Source organism: Quercus suber, unplaced genomic scaffold (genome assembly GCF_002906115.3).
Source record: "Quercus suber isolate HL8 unplaced genomic scaffold, Cork oak 2.0 scaffold_748, whole genome shotgun sequence".
NCBI lineage: Eukaryota > Viridiplantae > Streptophyta > Magnoliopsida > Fagales > Fagaceae > Quercus > Quercus suber.
The window spans coordinates 142,465-157,238 of NW_027070184.1; positions in this window are offsets into that span (position 1 = coordinate 142,465).

Below are 14,774 nucleotides of genomic sequence, written 5' to 3' on the forward strand. Positions count from 1 at the left end.
AGGTAAAGGTCAATACAAATGACTTGTTTAATAATCTATTTGATTAATAGGTCATGCCTAACCTATATAATTTTTATCTATTCCCATATATCTAAAATTAAAATACAATTACTATCATAAATACAGTAATAAACATATAAAAACAACCCTAAATTAAGCAATAATAACAAAATAACTAATAAATTTATAAGTTAAACGGGTTCATATGTTAAACACGAACACAACCCATTTATTAAACGAATTAGACATGTTAACCCGAATATGACCTAAACTCATTTAAACTCAATCCATGACCTGTTTATAAATGGGTTAGTCATGTCTGGTTTGCAAGTCATGTCGGGTTCGCAAATCGTTTCAGATTTTACCACCCCTAGCTGAAATAATACAGTGAAACTCATGAATAGTATCAAAAAGTGCAATGAGACCCACGAATAGTAGCAAAAATAAGCTATAAAAAAACTGCCTTTAATCTTGTTTTTCCTTCATCTCATCTCTATGCTTGAGAGAGAGAGAGAGAGAGAGAGAGAGAGAGAGTCCACCCATCTCTCTGGCCTTCCTCTTCCAAATCACAAAACCCATCCGCATCCGCATCTGATCCACCGCTCCGATCCACCAAACGCCACAGCTCCGAACCGCCGCTCCGATTCATCACCAAATCTCAGCCGATCTCCGAGCTTCGATCTACCACGCTGAAACTGATCTCTGATCCATGCTCCGATCCAATCTCCCAGCTAATCTACGCCACCAAACGTCGCAGCTCCGAACCACCACCAAATCTCAGCCGATCTCCGAGCTCCGATCCACCACGCTGAAACCGATCTCCGATCTACGCTCCGATCCAATCTCCCAGCTGATTTACGCCACCAAACGCCACAGCTCTGAACCACCGCTCCGATCCACCACCAAATCTCAGCCGATCTCCAATCTCCGTGTTTGTGTATGTATCTCTGTGTTTTTTATTTTTTTATTTTTTTATTTTTTTATTTTTTTATTTTTTTATTTTTTTAAGCAAGTGTATCTCTGTTGATTTGTCTATGTGGATGTGTTTGTGTGTGGATGTGATTGTATGCATCTTAGGAAAAAGAAGAAGATGAGAAGTTAGTTTACTGAGTTTGTTGAGTTGGAGAAGAGAGAGAAAAAAACGAGCGAACGGAAATTAATAAAATAATCTTTACACGAGCTACAGTAACCGTGTATATTTACACGGTTACTGTAGCTCATGTAAAGAAATACACATTTTTACACAATTTTAGAATAACTGATGGAGAGTATTTTTGAGCAAAAATGTGTAAAAACTGTGTTTTACATGATTTTACATGATTTTAAAGGCACTGATGTGAATGCTCTAAGGCAGCAAGTGGGGGGGTTTTCCTTCGATGTGGGACTCCTAGGACACTGTTCGAGGACGTTTCTAAGCATGCCTAGGACGTTGCAAAAACCGTCCGAGAAAGGCCTAGGTTGCATGCATGCCTAGGATGTTCTGAGCATGCCTAGGTACCCACAACTATTTTTTTAGGAATAACTATATATTATATCAGCATTATGTCCTTTTAATAAAAAAATAAAAAGTATTATATGTCTCTTTTAATAAGGATTTTTAAAAAAATAATCATTCTTTAAAAATAATTATTTCTTATAATAAAAAGACAACCAATTAATTGAATGCTTGTTTCCAAGGACCAATTATTCCATTATATGGTATATTAATCAAAAAGTCTATTCTCAACACAGTAAAGCTCCATTTGAACAATTATTTTTTTAATAAGTTATACATGGACTTGGTGGATCTTATACCTAAGATTCGGGGTGTACATCAAATCCACCAATTCGACACCTAGGGTTGGTTTTCATGGGTTGAGTTGGATTATAATTTTATTTTGAGCATTGTCTCGAATCGCGGTGGGTTTGGGTTGGTAGTTTTTTCAACCAACTTAACAAACCCGACCCATCATGTATGTAAATTTATTTTATTACTTTTATTTTAATTTTTTAGTTTAATTAATTTTTGTATTTTGAAACTTATAAGGGAGGAGATACTACTTGAGTTAGATCTCATTAGCATTATTATTATTTTTTATTAAAAAAATGGTAGAATAGAAAAGGGGGACAATAGAAATATTTTATTTTCCATCGTATGTGTTTGGTATTTAGGATGGAAATTGAAAGAGTAGAAAATAAATATAAATTTCCTTTATTTGGTTAGAAGAAAAATGGGTGGGTGAAAGGATGTTTATATATATTTACTATAATGCCCCCTATTTTATAAGAACTAGTTTTTCTCTTTGTTAAAAATTAGAAAAAGAATTAATAATTTTTTGATTAATAAGAGCTAATATTTTAATAGTATATATGTATTTTTTTTAAATAAAAAAAATTATTTTATTTTTTTGAGAAATATTATAGATCACATTTCTACCATTTAATCATGCGAAGTTTTTTTTTTTTTTTTCTTTTCTTTTTTTAAGAGCAGTCGTGTCTATATATATATATATATATATATTTTTTTTTTTAAAATCGTGGCAATTACCAAAAAAAAAAAAAAAAACACCAAAACAACTAACCAAAAAAAAAAAAAGAATCAAACTTGCCCAGTAGAGATCAATCACATGTGCATTGGTTGGGTTGAGGGGGTTTTTTTAAATTGAACCCACCATAGTTGAGTTGAAAAAAACCCAACCTACATGGATTAGGTTGGATTGAGTTGGACTCATGGGTTGGATGGTATTTTTTTTTATTATTAAAAAAACTGAGCATTAGAACAACAAATTTAGAACATTATCAATACAAACAATAGTAGATTTTTAATCTTATTTGTTTTGGATTCATGCACTAATCAAACTTGAGCATAGCACCAAACCAAAATAAACTATTTGATTAGTGCATCAAATCAACACAAATAATTTAAGAGATCAAAATGAAATGAGAAAATAAGTTAGGGTCTTTATTTTATTTTATTTAGGGAAAGGGGCAAAATAGTAAGCAACAAAATCAGATAGTATATATTTTAAATAGATATTAAATATTGGTGGGTCGAGTTGGGTTATAACCCCTAAAAATTAATCCTACCCACCAGGTTAAGTTGAGTTGGACTGCACACTTGACACCCCTACATGCAATCACGTCCAAGTTAAGACATAAAACAAAAAGGAAATACATGGGCCCCACCTTTTCCTCTCAATTTTTTCATTGTGAACCAAATAAGCCAGTAAACAAGCTAGACTGAGTATTAAAAATTCAAGCTTGTTCATTTAATTTTTTTTCAAACACACAAGCCAAACTTGAGCTTATCACCAAACAAGCTTTTGTATTCAAACTTGGTTCATTTTTTTATTGAGCAAGCTTGAGCTTGTTCACAAACTACTTTATTAACTTTTTTTTTTCCCTATATATTGTGAAACCATGACTAAAATGTTTTAACTCTTCACAATTCCATAAATTATTCCTACGAATAGACTTTCTATATCATCAATAAGTTACAAATAACAGTTTAATATCATATGAAACTATTGACAAACTTATACAAATTTCAAGTCTATATAAATATATTTTTATAAGAGTTTGTGTGTATATACACACACAAATATAATATTATATATATAGTTAATTGAGCATTCATGTTCAAGAATACATTTTTTATGGTTAAGCTTTGTTCATTTAGTAATCAAGCATAAACTTAGCGCTTGAACTTATCTTGTTTTCCAAACTAAGCTCAAGCTGTTCATAAAATTTAAACCAAACAATGAAAAACTTGTGGTTTCCTACAATATTTTCTTTCCATAATTTTTCATCCCATTCAAACACCTCCATTAGCCTGTAATACTACATAATTATCAAAATTATCAATATTTGTGCTATCATTTATTATTATAAATTAGAAAAAGTTACACTTTATCATCCTAAACTATACACCAGATTACACTTTGCACCCTAAATTATTCGAATGCAAGCTTTGCAACCTAAACTATGAACCTTGTTACACTTTGCACCTTGACGTTAATTTTACTGTTAAGTTAGACAGAAATTAATAGCACATGACTTGAACATGATTTTCTACTTAGGTAACACAATGTTTAAAGACCAAAACACCCTTTTCACAATCAATTAAAAACAAAACTTTTTTTTTCCAACTCTTTATCTCTCTCGCGTGCGTACAAGTACAAATACAACTCTCTCGTTCCAAGGTTTTTTTTCTTTTTATTGGACTACACCTTTTGAATGTCTTTTTCCAAAGTTGGCACCACCACACGCTTACTGTTATCACCACCACCATTTACTATTGCAGTAGTTGAAGTTCTTACAGCAGTGGAACTTGTAGCAACAATTGAAGTTCTTGCACCTTCAGCCCAAGAATTTTTAGCAATTCTCGCACCTCCAGCCCAAGAATTTAGGGACCAATTTGAAGATACAACATTCAATACAACAATTCAAACAAAAAAATACTATTCTACACAATATTCCACAAACAATCATTGTTTCTTCTGTAAAAACAAAAACGTAGTCATAATTAACAATTCCAAAAAGCTACAAAATAGTAAAGCTCTATCTACTGATCCCAACCCACTTTTCGTCAATAATATACCCGACCGAACCCATCAAAAATCCTAACCATTATAAATAATGTAGGAATTCAACCGAAATTTCAACCTGTGAGAAACAAAAAATAGAGAAAACACACGTCAAAGAAAACAATCACACGCATAAGACAGTATTTACGTAGTTCGGCAATTTGCCTATGTCCACGGAGTTGCAGGGATTTCACTATTATCAGGGAAAAAAATACAAAGTGCGGCTACAGTGTTTTTTCTCTCTCTCCGCTCCATGGACTAAGCCTCAGAAAATCTCCCATTAAAAAACCACACAACATTATTCGGGTCGGATCAGGTCGTCAACCAGATTAAATATAAACTAGGCTCCACAAAGCCCAACAAATAAGATAATACATCAACCATGACCCAAGACAAACATGCAATGAAGGGAGAGAGTGTAACTAAGGCTGCGTTTGTTTTGGCTGAAAGTGGATTTGGGAAAACAATTTACACCCTGCCATGTGTTTGGTTGCACATGGAAAATTGGGTCAAACGAAAAATCATTTCCGTTGACTATAAAATATGTCCTCTTACCCGTAAAACCATTTTAGGTTTCATTTTACCTTCAAATAATTTCCACCCTAGGAAAATAGAAGAGAGAGATACACAGCAAGAAGAGATCGCACCAGAAGCATCGGTTTCATCGCACCCCAGCACCGACGAGATCGCGTCGCCTGAAGCATCGCCGAGATCGCACCCTAGCACCTTCAGATCGTCGTCCTCGACCCCAGCACACCAGATCGCCGTCCTCGTCCCTTTTGCCGATCTGATCACGCCGTAGGTTCATGCCCCAACCTTACCAGACCATCATCGTCTTTGCCACAGGTCTACATTGCCGGTCAAGGTAGCTTTCTCTACTCTGTTCCTCTCTCTTTCCCTCTGACCAACCAAAGCCGAGAAGCTATCAGATGCACCCACGATCTCTGATCTACAAACCAATCTCGTCGTCGTCACCTCCTTCAGACCTACCTGCTGATCTCGCCGCTGTTAGACCCACTCACCGATCTGTGGTCCTGTACTAATATTTTCTCTCAATCTATCTCTCCCTCTCCCTCTCTCACGATCGATGCTATTTGAGAAAGACTGAATTATTTTTTTGTTATGTTTTATTGTTGATTTGGTTTATATATTCAGATTTCTTATTATTATATTTGTTTGGAAACTGAGAAAATGTGTTTTCAAGAGAATTTTCAGAAACACAACCAAACACCTAAAATCATTTTCATTTTCATTTTCGGAAAATATTTTCACTTGAAAATATTTTACACTTTGAAATCATTTTACATTGAACCAAATGCAGCCTAAGTGAGACCTGAGAAAACACTTTTTCTTCCCCAAAAGACACAGAGACTAAGTTGGGGTTTCAATTTGGGATAAAAATTGGTGGATCTTTTTGGTTTCAATTTGGAATTTACGATTTCTTTTGTGAAAAGTGAGAGAGTGAGAGATTGGTTTAAGAAGCTACAATTTATGGCTTTCATCAAGGTGGTGGAGCAATGGCATCGCGGTGGTGGAGCGAAAGATATTTTTGATCTGGGGATTTAGGATTACAAACTTACAGTTTTTTTTTTTTTTTTGGAGAAAACTTACAGGTTTTTGATTTGGGGAAAGTGAGAGAGTTGAACTTCTACGCACGCGAAAGAGAAAAAGAGCTAAAAAAAACTTTTGTTTTTAATTGTTTTTGAAAAGGGTGTTTCGGTCTTTAAACATTGTGCCGCCTAAGCAACAAGTATGTGCAAGTCATATGCTATTAATTTTTGTCTAACTTAACTCTAAAACTAACGTTGGGGTGCAAAGTGTAACAAGGGTCATAATTTAGGGTGCAAAATGTGCATTCGAAAAGTTTATGGTGCAAAGTGTAATCAAGTGTATAGTTTAAGTTGGTAAAATATAATTTCTACTGTAAATTAAAATGTCACCTGGGTAGCCTGGCTTTTCACACAATGAGGAAAAACACTTTACAGTGATCTGGTATAAATCCCGTAAGAAAAGGCATGCATTTGATGCATCATATATACTTCAATTTCTTAAAATGAACACATCTGGATCCTATCCATTTGTCTCAAATTGGAGAGAGTTTATTTCAAGGAATAGATTTAGTTTCATGCATCAAAGCTATACATAGTGTCACCCACATTATAGAAAATTCCATTTCCACCAATAAGAAAAGGTAACTGATTTTAAAAGTCGTACAAGTATATTCACTTTTAGATTATCAATGTTAGAAATAATGAATGAATAGTATTGTATTTCACAAGTAACAAATTATACAATAGTGTCTTTATATAAGAGGTAGAATGTGTAGTACAAGTATGTGTGTAGTACAAGTAAACAAGGTGGGCCTAAAGCCCACAACCTATTTCATGTTAACAGCCCCCGTTAAACTCAAGGTGGGTGTGAGATCAACTTAAGGTTGTCAACCAAAGTACAAAGACGTCCCTTAGGATGTGACTTGGTGAAGATATCTGCAAGTTAATCTTTAGAGGAGACCGAAAACAGCTTGAGAGCACCATGAACAAGATGATAACGGATAAAATGACAATCGATCTCGATGTGTTTAGTCCGTTCATAGAAGACATCATTGTAAGTAATATGAATGGCACTCTAGTTGTCACAATAAAGAGGAGTAGCAGAGGATGTGGACACATCTAAATCCTTAAGAAGCCATCGTAGCCAAAGGAGCTCAGATGTGATATCAGTAAGGGCACGATATTTTGCTTCAGTACTAGAGCGAGCCACAAAGGTTTATTTCTTACTTCGCGTACTTTAATTTCTTCTTGTTTTTTTTTTTTTTTTTTTTGCAATAACCAGTGGTGGACCTGCGAACAGTGGAATCTTCTACCCAATCAGCATTAGAGAATGCACAGAGAACAAGAAGAGATTAAGCAAAGTAGAAAAGGCCATGAAAGAGAGTGCCCTTTAGATATCGAAGGATGCGCAGAACAGCAACATAGTGAGTCGATCATGGAGCAGACAGATACTGGCTTACTTGGTGAACAGCATAGGAAATTTCTGGACAAGTGACAGTAAGATAAACTAGGCTGCCAACCAATCATCTATAAAAAGAGGGATTAGACAATGGTTCCCCCCCCCCTCCCCCGAAGGAGTCAGATGCACATTAAGTTTAACTGGAGTATCAACAGTCTTGCTATTAGTGAGTTTAGCTCGAGACAAAAGTTGAAAAGCATACTTGGCTTGAGTAATATAAAGATCATCTGTGGAATGAGTGGTTTCAAGACCCAAGAAGTAACTGAGATGTCCAGGATCTTTCATCTCAAACTGTTGACTAAAAAAATCCTTGAGTTCTTGAATATCACTGAGGTCATCACCAGTTATAATCATATCATCCACATATAGAAGAAGCAAAATGGTGCCTTTATCAGTGCGACGAAGAAATAAGGTTGAATCATAATGATTGGCAATGTAATCTAAGTGAAAGATGATAGAGCTGAACTTGACAAACCAAACTCGTGAAACTTGTTTAAGGCCATAAAGTGCAAGTGAAAGGTGACAAACCTTATTTGGTTCAATAGAGAGACCAGGAGGTGGTTACATATAAACTTCTTCACATATACCCATTAAGGAAGGCATTTTTGACATCCATCTGAAAAATGTCCCATTTACTGGTAGCGACAATAGCTAAGAGGGCACGAATAGATGAGATTCGAGCAACCAGAGCAAATGTCACTTCATAATCAATCTCATACTCGCGTGTAAAACCTTTTGCAATAAGACGAGCTTTATATCGCTCAATGGACCTATCAAAGTGAGTCTTGATCTTGTAAATCCACTTACAACTAACCATAGATTTCCTAGGGGGGAGAGTCACCAAATCTCAAGTATGATTTTTAAATAATGCATCAAGTTCCTCTTTCATTGCAATATGCCATAAAAAGGTCAATAGAGGCCTTACGATAGGTGTGAGGCTCGTGTATTGTAACAAGGGCAGTATAACAATGATAGTCAAGTAAATGTGCACGAAAGGATCTTACTTGAGTTGAGTGACTTGTACAAGATCTTTAGGTGGAGTAGGAGTAGGGGACCCAAGCTCAGGGTTGGGTGGCTCATCTTCGACCTGTTCATTAAAGGGTGATCTAGGAGAGGCATAAAAAATATTTGGTGGTTAGTTAAAGAAGTCTATAAGAGGATCAGAAGTAACTATAGAAGGAATATGTGGCTCATCTAGAAAAAGATCTAAGACAGAGGAGGTAGATAGGGTGGCATGGAAGTGAGAAAGCTCGACAAAGGAGCGATGTTACCAAAAGAAAATATTGTGGGACATACGAAAACAATGAGAGACAGGATCATAACACGGATACCCCTTTTAAGTTTCGCCATAGCTAAGAAAGCAACAAAGTCTAGACCGAGGCTCAAGTTTGTTATGCTTATGTGGCTGAAGAAAAATAAAATAGGCATAATCGAAGGAGCGAAGGTGATAGTCTGGAGGTGACCCAAAAAGATGCTCATATGGAGCTTGATTTTGGATGACAAGACTAGGAATGAGATTAATAGCATGAAAAATATGAAGAGCAGCGTCACCCCAAAAATGAGTAGAAATTTTTGCAGAGAGAAGGAAAGCACGAACAGTGTCACAAATATGACAAAGTTTTCGTTCAGCTCTACCATTTTGCTGAAAGGTACCTAGACAAGTTAGTTAATGAACAGTGCCATAGGAATGCAAAACAACTTGGAAAGCATATTGAGTATATTCAAGAGCATTATCAAATTGAAAATTTTTGATACGTTTGGAAAATTGAGTTTCAATCATTTTTGCAAAATTAGAATATACTTACAATAATTCAGAACGATGTTTCATATGAAAAATCCAGTTATAGCAGGAATAATCATCAACAAAGACAACAAAATATCGAGATCCACCAATACTAGAGATAGAGGCAGGCCCCTAAACATTAAAGTGAATTAGGTCAAAGATACCAGTAGACATTGATTCACTAATATTGAAAAGCAAAGCTGGTTGTTTTCCTAACTGACATGAAACACAATCAAAATTTTCCATGGACATTGAACCTAACAAACCTTTAGATGACGCAGTTAGATGACATCAGCAGGACCTGGTGATGATGTCAGCAAAAACCCTGAAGATGACATTAGCTAGGGCTGTCGTGGCACTGATGATGTCACAGATGACATCAGTGAAGATCAGTTTTGTCCACTATATATAGAGAGAGAAAGTGCGAGAGAGAAAAGCGAGCACAAAGAGATACGTAGTATTTGCTATAAAAAAATAAGAGCTACGTAGTAGGAAATAGCAGCAGCATGGCAACCAATAATGGGGATGAACTTGAAGTCGGTTGCATCCTGCTGCTATTTCCTACTACGTAGCTCTTTATTTTTTTTTATAGCAAATACTACGTATCTCTTTGTGCTCGCTTTTCTCTCTCGCAATTTCTCTCTCTATATATAGTGGACAAAGTTTACCAAACGATAAAAACGGAGAATTTTTTTTACTTGAGTTAATAAACCTGTTCTACATTTTCAGTTTTTCACAAATTTACAAACACTAAAAAGCAACTAAAGATTCAACAGCAAACGTGTAATAATTGGATTGGTGGTTCAACAGCATGCGTGATAATGTCTTCCCATGCCTTCTCTTGTCTTTTCGTATAGCTTCTTATTTGTTTGTATTTTTCTTTTCTTTTTTATCTGAATAACCAGTGCTTGTCTGTACAAGTCCATGTGATCGGCAAATGATATCAAATGATATCAATACCCACTCTTCTTTTTAGTAATGATGCACTATGTTCATTTTTGCCTAGACAGTTAAGAATTGTTCAACAATAAAATTCATACTCACTCGTCATTCTTTATTCTGAAGGAGCCCAAGTGAGATCAGAGATGTCGTAGGTGGATGAGTCATGTCACATGTGAATTGATGTGGAGATTAGTTGGTGCAGATTTTGCCATTTTTGGTGACAGTGAACAAGCTAGTTTGTAAATGTAATATAGTAGGTGGCATCTTTTGTTTTTAGATGGCATTTTTGTGCCGTTTTTACAGCCAATGAAAGAAAGATTCCCTTCATATATAGTCAAGAGAACTCACTGATGTTAATTAGTGTACAATAAATAAATAAAAAGTGCTAAATTTACATAATATTGTTTAAAAAATTTTGGGTGTACACGTAGGGGTGTCCAAACAAAACCGTAACCCTGATCTAGCCCGAGAATCAGCCGACCCAACGTCGGTGATGGTCAGCGGTGGGTAAAAACGACGAGTCGGTTGGCAGATTTTCTCCCCAAAATTCAAAGAAACCTGACCGATTCGAGATATGGAGCATTTTCCAGTGAAGTTTTTTAGATCCAACAAGATCTCAGCCATTTCCAGTGAGATCTCAACTAGATCCATGAAATCTTCACCGAATTTGGCGAGATCTCGCCAAATCTGGTGAGATTTCGCCAAATCTAGTGAAAATATCACCGATATTTCGCAGATTTCGATGTTAACTCGCCTAAATTTGGCTGATTTTTAGATCTCCAACTACAACCGAACCAATTGCCATCCGTTGAAGGTCGGATCCGCCCGATCGATTAACCACTTCGATCGACGACGGGTTGAAATTCTGACCATCCGATTTGCTTGGGTTGGTCCTGGGTTAGGCACAAACCCGACCCAAACCAAATCGTGGACAAGCCTATGTACATGTATGAGTGAAGTTCAACATTGAATAATGATGAGAAGAATGAGTGATTAATATAACATAACTAAGCATATTTTCCTTGGACTTAGACCTTTGGAGTTAAATGTGTTTCTATATGTTATATTAACTATTCAAGGAGTCTTTTCAAGGTGTTTAATTATCTCCCCAACAACACACATTGTATAATTGTATAAATTTATAAGTTTGCCATCGTAACAAACACTATTCATTTTGCATTTATTTTTTTTATATATATATTTTGAAAATAAAGGGAGAGAGTAAATGTTGGTTGTTGTGTGTGAAGAAAGTGAAATAATAATAAAAAATATTTAGAAAAATTGATATTTTAATGAAATATAGTGTAAAATAAAATATTTGATGTAGTGTGTTTTGAAAATTAAGTAGGTATGTAAAATAGAAAAAAAAAGTTCTTATTTTTAAATAGACAAAACCTTTTATACGAACTGATGTGAATGCTCTAATATTACTAACACTATTTATCAAAGAGTGTTACATGTACTACTCACACGAAACAACATATTTAAATTGTGGATGACCACTATAATAGAGAAGTTAATTTATATTATTGCATCTTCACATTTTTTTTTTTTTTTTTGGTTTCCCACAGTGTTTCCTCAAAACTTTTAACTAGAGACTAATCACTGTTCACAACGTGTAGGCCCATAGCGAGGTAAATCGCTGGCCCAAGAAGTTTTTTCAAAGTGCTGTTGCTAATCAAACCCAAGACAACCATTTTGAGACCAAGTGCCCAACCACTTGGCCAACCCCACTGGGTTATCTTCACATATCTTTATCTTACTAACTATTCCCTTTTATTTCACAATAGTAAAAGATGCTCTATATTATTGCATCTTCACATTTCTTTATCTTACTAACTATTCCCTTTTATTTCACTACAGTAAAAGATGCTTGTTTACTCCTCACGAGAGCTAACTTGAGTCTCATAAAAAGTTAGTTTGATTTTGACACAAACTTCAAGAGTTCACTTAGGTTTTCAAGCAAAGTTTAGGGATTTCTCACAAATTGCAGGTTTTGCAAATGGTTGATTGCAATTACTTATAATTTCTCTAATGCGGTGATTGATACGAAGAAATCTACATTACTCTTAACAATTAAATTCTTAGGATTGTGATTCCTTACAATCTAAATGCCTAGAAATGTAGCTTTTCCTATATTTGGTTTTATTGAAAATCTCTTAAAATTCCTAGGAATGTGAGATAATAATGTTTGATTTATTTCCAAAAATCTTAAATGAATTATTTATTTTTCCCATTTTATCCTTAAATTTGATTGTAAACTACCAAGTCCTTTAAAAAAAATCTTCATCTAAATAAATAATGAAAAAAAAAATATAAACTATTAATAATTTGTTGAGCAACACACATATAAGAGCAAAAGTGAATACCTGGCAATAATGAAGGGTCTCCTTCAAACTTTTTTTTTTCCCCACACATGAAACCTAAATAGAACTTTGTTAAAGAATATATCAACAGAGTTGTCTATCCTATTTATGTTATTTTGGCGGAAAAAGATAAAAACATGGGAAAAGATATTGATGATTTGTTTTATATTTCATCTTAATTGCTTGAATGATAATGAAAAAAGGTTAAAATTGTCAATTTATAAAAAAATACAATTTCCTTTAAGTTTGAGAATCTAGATACCCACTTATTTTAAAGAGAATCCACATTCCTACTGAGAGGGGTTTAAAGGGGGAATCCAGATTCCCCTGGCATCTGATTCCCTAGCGTGATTTGCAACCAAACATGAGAATTTTCAAACATTCCTAAGAATCCTAAAATATTACCATGTGCCAAACGCTATATAAGTGCAATATTTGTAATTAATGTTGAAATTTGCCTACAAACATCTCATAAATAAACAGTCAACTTGTAAGTTTTTTTTTTTTTTTTTTTGAGAAACTGTCATCTTGTAAGTTGTTGTTGTGTTTTTTTTTTTTTTTTTTGGTTGTGCAACTTCCACAATTCCCCTAGTTGTAATTTTCAAATAAATTCAAAACATCTCATATATATACTGCACTATTAGTTTCATTAGGTTTTTTTATTATTATTAGTGGGTTCTAATTAGCTTAACTAGTAAAGTGTCTAATGATTGAATAAGAGATTTGAAATTCAATCTCCACCTACGCCAAAAACTAAGTGTTTTGGTCTGATAATAAAGAGCTATCATTAGGAGTAGACGTCATAATTTGAAACTCCAAAAATAAGGTTTTTTTTTTTTTTTTAATTTAAAAAAAAAATAGTTTTAATGCCAAATTGCATTTTACACTTAGGTTTTAGGAGTGTATATGTATATAATTTTTTTTGAGGAAACTATAATACTTATTAGAAAACGTAAATACGAAAGTAATATATAGAGTTTTTTAAACAGGCTTATAATACATTAAATAACTAGAGTACCACTACAAGAAGACCTATTTAGGGTGCGTTTGGATACCGTTTATTTTGCTGAAAATTAAAAATAAAAAAAAAATAATTTCCAATTACTGTTCACACTAAAAAACACTGTTCATATGCCTTGATGCACTGTTCATGGGGACATGAACAGTGCACCAGGCGCTGGTCCAAAAAAAGGGGGTGGGGGGCTGAAATGCAAAACGTCCAAATGTGAACGTGATCCAAACGCTCACTTAGTAGTATATATAAATACCCCTACTAAGAGCATTCGAATTGGTGGAGCGAAAATATTTAGCCTATAATGCCCCCAAAAAATTACTTTATTTATTTTAATATCTCACTTCATAATACACCATATATCTCATCTCTTACTTTAACACATTACCCATGAAAATAATATAAACACCTATTAAAACAATATCAAATACACACCTACAAAAGTTCATAGCAACTAGCCTCAACCACTCACTACCTTAACCAACCGCTATAACAACCACAACAACCCATAGCCATAAACTCACAATCCCAAAAAGAAATTCATATCAAACCCACAAAAAACTACCGCATCTCTAATTTATTATAATAATAAATAAATAAATAAATAATCGACTACTGCAAATCCACCTCACCAACCATCACAAATAGCCACAAAACAGCCAAAACCGAAACCCACCACAAAATTAATTGAAACCCAAAACCACCAAAACCAAAAATTAGATCACAAAACCACCGACCACTGTGGTTTACCCAACAACCTTTGTGATCAACCATGACAACCCAATATCATAGAGATTCACAAACCCGACAACCCACAAACAATAGAAATTGATGACTAATGAGCTAGGTTATGAGAGAGAGAGAGAGAGAGAGAGAGAGAGAGAGAGAGAAAGAAGAAAAAGTATAATAAAACAAAATTTAGCAACACACTACAATAGTTTTTTTTTTTTTATAAGAACACACTACAATAGTTGCTACTAGTAGCAACTTACTGTAGTATCTTACTAAAATATTTTAGATATAGCACCGTCAATATGAATACTCTAAGTAGAGCCTAGTATAACTCTCTCCAATGTGAATACTCTAAGCAGAACCTA